The sequence below is a fragment of the Vigna unguiculata genome, chromosome 7 (genome assembly GCF_037176805.1).
Source record: "Vigna unguiculata cultivar grain cowpea cultivar isolate G323 ecotype 2 chromosome 7, ASM3717680v1, whole genome shotgun sequence".
In the NCBI taxonomy this organism is placed as follows: Eukaryota; Viridiplantae; Streptophyta; class Magnoliopsida; order Fabales; family Fabaceae; genus Vigna; species Vigna unguiculata.
Window position 1 is genome coordinate 16,970,470 of NC_140798.1, and position 7,005 is coordinate 16,977,474.

Sequence of the window (7,005 nt, forward strand, 5' to 3'; positions counted from 1 at the left end):
TACTATTATTATTATATTAGGACTAATATGTTAATATATTATTATATTATTAAGAACCATAGATCTTTTGTTCCTAAATATTATATTACTTGTTTATTTTCTATATCATATTTTTAACTTTTATTGTTTTTAATTGTGAATATTAATGTATTTCCATTAAATTTTTTTAATTTATCATTTTTCAGATTTTGATAATATATAAAATACGAACCTTTCTTATAAGTTAAAAATATTTGAAAGTTGTTTAGAGATATTATAAGAATCTATTGAAAAACCTACACTATTTTACAATTTTTTTTAATGTTAAAATTTAAATTTTATTGGTATATTTTTTGTTTAATTAGTCAAATAGTACCATTTTCATTCTAAAGTTTCAGTTTGGTAATTGCTTTTAGAGAAAATGTTACTGTATATACTTCGAATTCCAATTTTCACAATATATGAATTTTAATCTTGCAATAATATTGGAATTGAAATAGTTAATTATTTCCATATCTTTAAAAGTTTAAAAAATTTATAATTTATAATTTTTACCTTATATTTTAATTATATTAATATTATTATATTTTATATTTACTTTGTTACATATTATTATATTTTATAATATATTATTATATCATTATGGGTCATCAAATTTTTTGAATATTTGAATTTATATTTTTATCAGAAATATTAAAGTATTTATTACAAAAATTAACTTTTTGTATATATTTTTCATTTTAAATGTTAAATTTAATTTTTTTTATCACATTCTATTTCTTTTACTGTCCGTTACGATTTCAAATTTGAATCCAAAATTTATTAATATTATTATATGTATTATGATTAATTTTTCACAACTTAAAAACCATATTATTTTCAATGAATTAATTTTGAAATTTATTCTAAAAACACACAGAAGGAATATATTACCTAATATTATCTACTGCTTGATGTTTACAAAAATCAACTATAAGAAAAGTTCAGTTTCGAAGGACATTAAATGAAAAAAAATAGTTTCCAATGTAAATTCAATGTAATGTAATATTATATAAAAATATAAAATGATAATATTACATTAATCCTACATAAATATAAATTTATTCTTAAATTAATATTTAAATTTAATCATAAATTGATATAAAGTTAACAATACAACCATAATCAGTATTATTAGATCAATCAGTTTTCAAACACGTTAATAGAAGAAGATTTTGGTTTCCAATGCAATATTTTAAAACCATAATTGATATAAAGTTAAGAATACAACCATAATAAGTAATATTAGATCAATCGGTTTTCAAGTACATTAATAGAAGAAGATTTTGCATTTTGTATTAATCATTACCGATAAATAAAGAAGCATATAACATCTCAAAAAATAACATGATGATATAAAATTTTTATATTTTTTATATACTTAAAATTGATAAATAATATTTTTCGTGAATGTCTTAAACTCTAATTATGTGTTTGATTGATACTCCATGATTCATTGAGTCCCACAAATCATGATTGTTGTTGTTCATAATAAATAGTCATAATTCAAAATGAAAAATTCTTGGAAGACGAAAAGTTTTCCATTTATTCTGTATATTTTGGACATTTATATTGAAAGACCTAAGTGTTGATTTATAAAGTTTATTCAATAAGCTACGTTAAAACTTAAGAAGATTTTTGAAAAATGTATAAAATTGCAATGAGAAACACAAAAAGTTGTTAGTTTCTAATATTTAATGTTATTTAATGACAAAGACATTCATCTTTGAGAAGCCGTAAAAATATATCTTGGAAGTAGGTTGGAAGAAACTGAAAAGTTCTTTAAGAGGTTGAAAAAATATAACTTGGAAGTAGTGTTGGAAAAAACTGGAAAATTGTTTTAATTCTTAACATCTTTATATTTTTGGAAGATGAAAAGTAGATTTTGAAAAATATAAATATATTTTTCAGTAAGCTAGGTAAAAAAAACAAAGTCTTAATTTTTAATTTGGTAATTAAATATATTTAAGGTAAGTAATTTTAAGAAACTATTAACTGATCAGATTTTAAGAAAAGTGTAATATGTAATGACTATTTTTAAAATAAATTAATAAAATACATAATTTTTCTGTAGAAGAGGAGAAAATATTAATACTTATATAAAAAATATTTGTTAGTTATAAATCTTTCTTCTACTTTGAACTTTTTAAAAGTCTATGTTATCATTAATGAGACAAATTCATGGAGTCAGAACTTTATTTTAATTTTGTTTGTTCAAAAATTTAAAAACTTGGATTATGCCTATATAATTTGTATTTATTATAAAAATAAAATGTAGTTTATGATTTGCATTTACTTCACTATAAAAATTCTGAAATAGTAAATATTATCTTATCAAATAAGATTTAATATTATATTTTAAAGTATTCACTCTCGATTCTACAAAACATTTCAGTCATGTAATATCCATAAATTCCACACAAAATCCTAATTAATTTATTATATTATGTTCTTTAATTAGATTTATTTTATAAAAATTAGCTACCTTCTCCAAGAAACTTTGTAAAAGTTTCTAAAGTTGTTATTTTATCATATTTACTTCAAAATATTAATTATGAAGACCACCAATGATGTATATTTTGGGACAATGCACATTAGAACTCAAAACAGTATTGTTAGCTTTGCAATTATATATAATTATATATTAGATTATATACTATTAGAGATTTTGGTCATTCAAAATGACTTTTACCCTATGGGAATGTGAGAAGATTTTTGGACCCCGTATAAAAGTTTTTCAAGAAGGTATGTAGATTTTTTAAAATATTTTCCATTTAAAATTATAATACAATAAATTCAAATATAACATTGTATTGAGACACTAAAAAAGTTGTTGGTTTCTTCATAATTAATGCTAATTGATTATAAAAATGTGTTGGAAGAGACAAATTTTTATCTTGAAAGTAGTGTTGAAAGAAACTGAAAAGTTGTTTTTATTCTCCTAAACATCTTTTAATTTCTGGAAGATGAAAAGTATTTTTTGAAAAGTATTAAAAGCATATCTAGCAAGCCAAGTAAAAAAAAGTTTTAATTTTTAATTTGGTAAATAAATGTATTTAAAGTAAATAATTTTATTTGCATTTTTTATTAATAAGAAATTATTAATTAATAAGATTCAAAAAAGTGTAATATGTAATATTATTTTTAAAACAAAAATTAAAAAAATAACTAATTTTGTCTATAAAAAAAGGAGAAACTATTAATATTTATATAAAAATATTTGGTAGTTATCATTATGTATTTTTTGTACTCTGAAATTTTTAAGACGTGGGACTGGAATGAGGAAGCAAACAAATATATTTCATTCATGGATTTAACTTATTAAACTTTAATAAATATTTATTGAAGCATGAACTTTATTTCAATTTTGTTTGTTGAAAAATTTAGAAAATTTAGATTTTACCTCGATTTGCATTTATTTTAAAAATAAATTGTAACTTATGATTTCCATTTACTTCACTATTATAATTCTTAAATAGTAAATATTATTGTATCAAATAACATGAAAATTATATTTGAAAGTATTCACACTCAAAACTACGAAACATTTCAGTAAATATCGTGTAATATTTTGTAAATTCCACACCAAATCCTAATTAATTTATTGTATTACCATTTTTAGTTTAATTTATTTTAAAAACAATAGTTACTTTCTCTAAAAAACTTTGTAAAGGTTCCTAAAATGTCATCTTATGATACTTACTGCTCCAAAACATTAATTATGAAGACCACCAATTATGTTTTTTGGGGACATGACACTCTCTTACTATAATAAATGAATGTTGTATATTTCAATACATGTCTGTAAATCTGATCTACACATATGAACCCATATGAGTATATTTGAAAGAAGATAAGTTGTAAATTATAAACGTAATAGCGTTCTTTGAGTGTGAAGAGAGGTACCAGTAATCAAAGCGTGTTACTGATAATAATATTACTTAGAGCAATCATGATTATCGTCTTGAGAGGTGTTGATAACTCTGGACAGTGCAATTAATTTTATCTTGAAAAGTGAAAACCATAATGAAGAGAAATTTAAAAAAATGAAATGCTCCTTGGTTGACGATTTAGTATTTAATATTGGAATATGAAAACATTTAATAATTAAAACGTGTAGCAGATGATATAGCAGTTTAGTCATCATGATCTCGAGTAGTGTGAAATTTAATGCATTTGAATACTGATTGACACGTTGTTATCATTATCTCGAGCAATGCAAAATTTAATGCATTTGAATACTGATTGACACATTGATTTGGAGATAATTCGAACCACTTTTTGAAGGCGTTGGAATACAAAAAGTTTTTTAAACAATCATTTTAAATTTATTTTTCCATAAAAATTGATCTTAAATTCTTCTGAGTATGAAAATGGTGAAAAATATTTTAATTATTTTATAACTTATATTATTTTAATAATAATAATTAATAAGTAATAGTTATTGTATTTCACTGACGTTTAAATTTCCAATTTATATGCAATGGTAATTAATGTTAATTAATTCAATTTCTAATTAAAAATAATTTATATTGACTAAAATGAAGTCGAACAAAATCTAATACAAAAAAGGAAAATACATATAATAGAGAATAAAATATAACTTTTATATTGAGATATATAATAACTGCATACAAAATAAGAGTCCAATTGAAATCTTCTTATATATATATATATATATATATATATATATATATAAAAGAAGTTCAAACAAAATTACATACAAAATTTTCAACTTTAATACCAAAAAAATAGATAAAGAACTTTGATATCTCTGCTTGTTCTTTCACTTTCAACTTTAAAAAACAATTCAGGGTGATCCTCTGCAAAGAGTTGATGATCTCCATAGAAAGATCTTAGTTGGTTCTAGCCTTGGGTAATCATTGGAGTGTGAATATCCATGTTGTAAGTAACATGGTGAACATTACTTTGGTAATCAACAACAATCCATTTAGCAGCAAGGTCCTTCCAATAGCGTATTATGAACACTCGGTCGACGTGTCCAAAGTCCTTAAAATATTAGCAAGTTAAGAATAAAGAAATAAAGAAATATAAATAACAAAAATAAATGAGTTTGAATCAAAAAAATACCTGGTCTTTCAAAAACATAGAAATGAATTTGTCAACCATTTCTGAAGAAAGTATGGATTGTGGTGTGGGCATCGATTCCATTGCAGGAGAATAGGTTGGTGATGAAGTAAAATTGTAAGAGAAGAAAATGGGTAACAGTAGAAAAATCAGATGTCTGACTTTGAATTGGTAAACATAGGGAATATATATATAAAAAGAATAGGAGAAGTCATAGCTGTTGGAAGTATCCATACATACTGGACAGTCTGAACTGGTAAAAGTACAGGTTAATAAATACGAATTAAAAAATAATACGTTAAAAAAAAAGAATTATGAAGCGTCGTAAAAGTATAAGAAGAATTATTTAATGTAATTTACTAATGTTGATTTTTTCAGGAAGGGGTATTTAATATTGGAATAGAATAAAGTTTAATAATTATAACGTGTGGCAGATGATGGAGCAGTGGCAGATGATGGAGCAGTTTATTCATCATTATCTCGAGCAGTGCGAAATTTAATGCGTTTGAATCTTGTTTGACAAGTTGATTTGGAAAAAAAATCGAAGCAGTATTTGAAGGGGTTGGAATACAAAACGTTTTGTAAATGAAATGGTTTTGATGGAGTAAACAGTGATTGGAAAAATGTGAAGAATTCTTTGAAAAATGTCCGAATAAAAACAAAAATTGGGTAAAAATAAAGAGATTTGGTGATACAGTGCATTATTAAAAAAATACCATTAACGAAAAAAAATGACACAAACAGAGTTTAAGGTAGAAAAATGAAGAAGATGAAGGGTTTGCTTGTAAAAGGTGGAAAAATACAGATAAATTGGTAAAGAAAAAGGTATTTTGATACAAATTACTTACCAGTTAAGTTGTACAGCGAAAAAGACTCGTGCATGACTTTGAAATCTTGATTTAAAGCCTGTATCCAGAAGAAAAACAGTTAGATCAAGGTAGATAAACAGAAAAAATAGTTAGATTAACTCTGTTTGGTGTAGAACTTTGAAAAAATATAGTGTATGATGAACTCTTTGAAAAATGTCCAAATAAAAACGTAAATCTCGTAACAATAAAGAGATCTGCTGATAGAATGTATTATTAAAAAAATACCATGAACGAAAAAAAAAATGACACCAAGAGAGTTGAAGGTAGAAAAATGAAGAAGATGAACGGGTTGCTTGTAAAAGGTGGAAAAATACATATAAATTGGTAAATAAAAAGGTAGATTTTGATACAAATTACTTACCAGTTAAGTTATACAGCGAAAAAGACTCTTGAATCAGTTTGAAATCTTGATTTGAAGCCTGTAAACAGAAGAAAAATATAAGAAACAGTTAGATCAAAGTACATAAATGCCAAATATAGTTAAATAAAAAGTTTTTATAAACCTGATGTTAAATCTGTCGCAGTGAACCATATTAGACATGTAGCAACCCTAGAAAATACCATCATCGGAAAAAAATAGTTAGATCTGAGAAAATAAAAGAAGAATATGAGTTGTTCGCTTGAGAAAGGTCAAAATGAAAACGAAATCTGCGTAATCAAACCATATGTCGCAGTGAACCATATTAGTCCTGTACAAAAACGAAACAAATAGTTAGATCTGACAAAATATAAGAAGAAAATGAGTTGTCCGGTTGAGAAAACTCAAAATAAAATCGACTTCTGGGTTTAAACCTGTAAAAAAACGATTGAAAAAGTTAGATCTGACAAAATATAAGAAGAAAAATAGATGTTCGCTTGAGAAAACTCAAAATAAAAATGACTTCTGGGTTTAAACCTGTAAAAAAACACATGAAAAAGATAGATCTGACAAAAAATAAGAAGAAAATGAGTTGTTCGCTTTAGAAAACTCAAAATAAAATCGACTTTTGTGTTCTTAGCTGTAAAAAAGCGCATGAAAAAGTTAGATCTG

The 7,005-nt window shown here is 23.8% G+C and overlaps 1 long non-coding RNA gene across 1 annotated transcript; it reads right to left on the reverse strand.

The window, feature by feature from the left end:
• Positions 1–4,714: 4,714 nt before the first annotated feature.
• LOC146884673 (uncharacterized) lies at positions 4,715–6,774 on the reverse strand. The gene is made up of 5 exons (XR_014996444.1): positions 6,479–6,774; positions 6,337–6,394; positions 5,955–6,012; positions 5,110–5,354; positions 4,715–5,028 (listed from the first exon to the last, which is right to left on the reverse strand). It is a non-coding gene; the product is annotated as an uncharacterized LOC146884673 (long non-coding RNA).
• Positions 6,775–7,005: the final 231 nt, after the last annotated feature.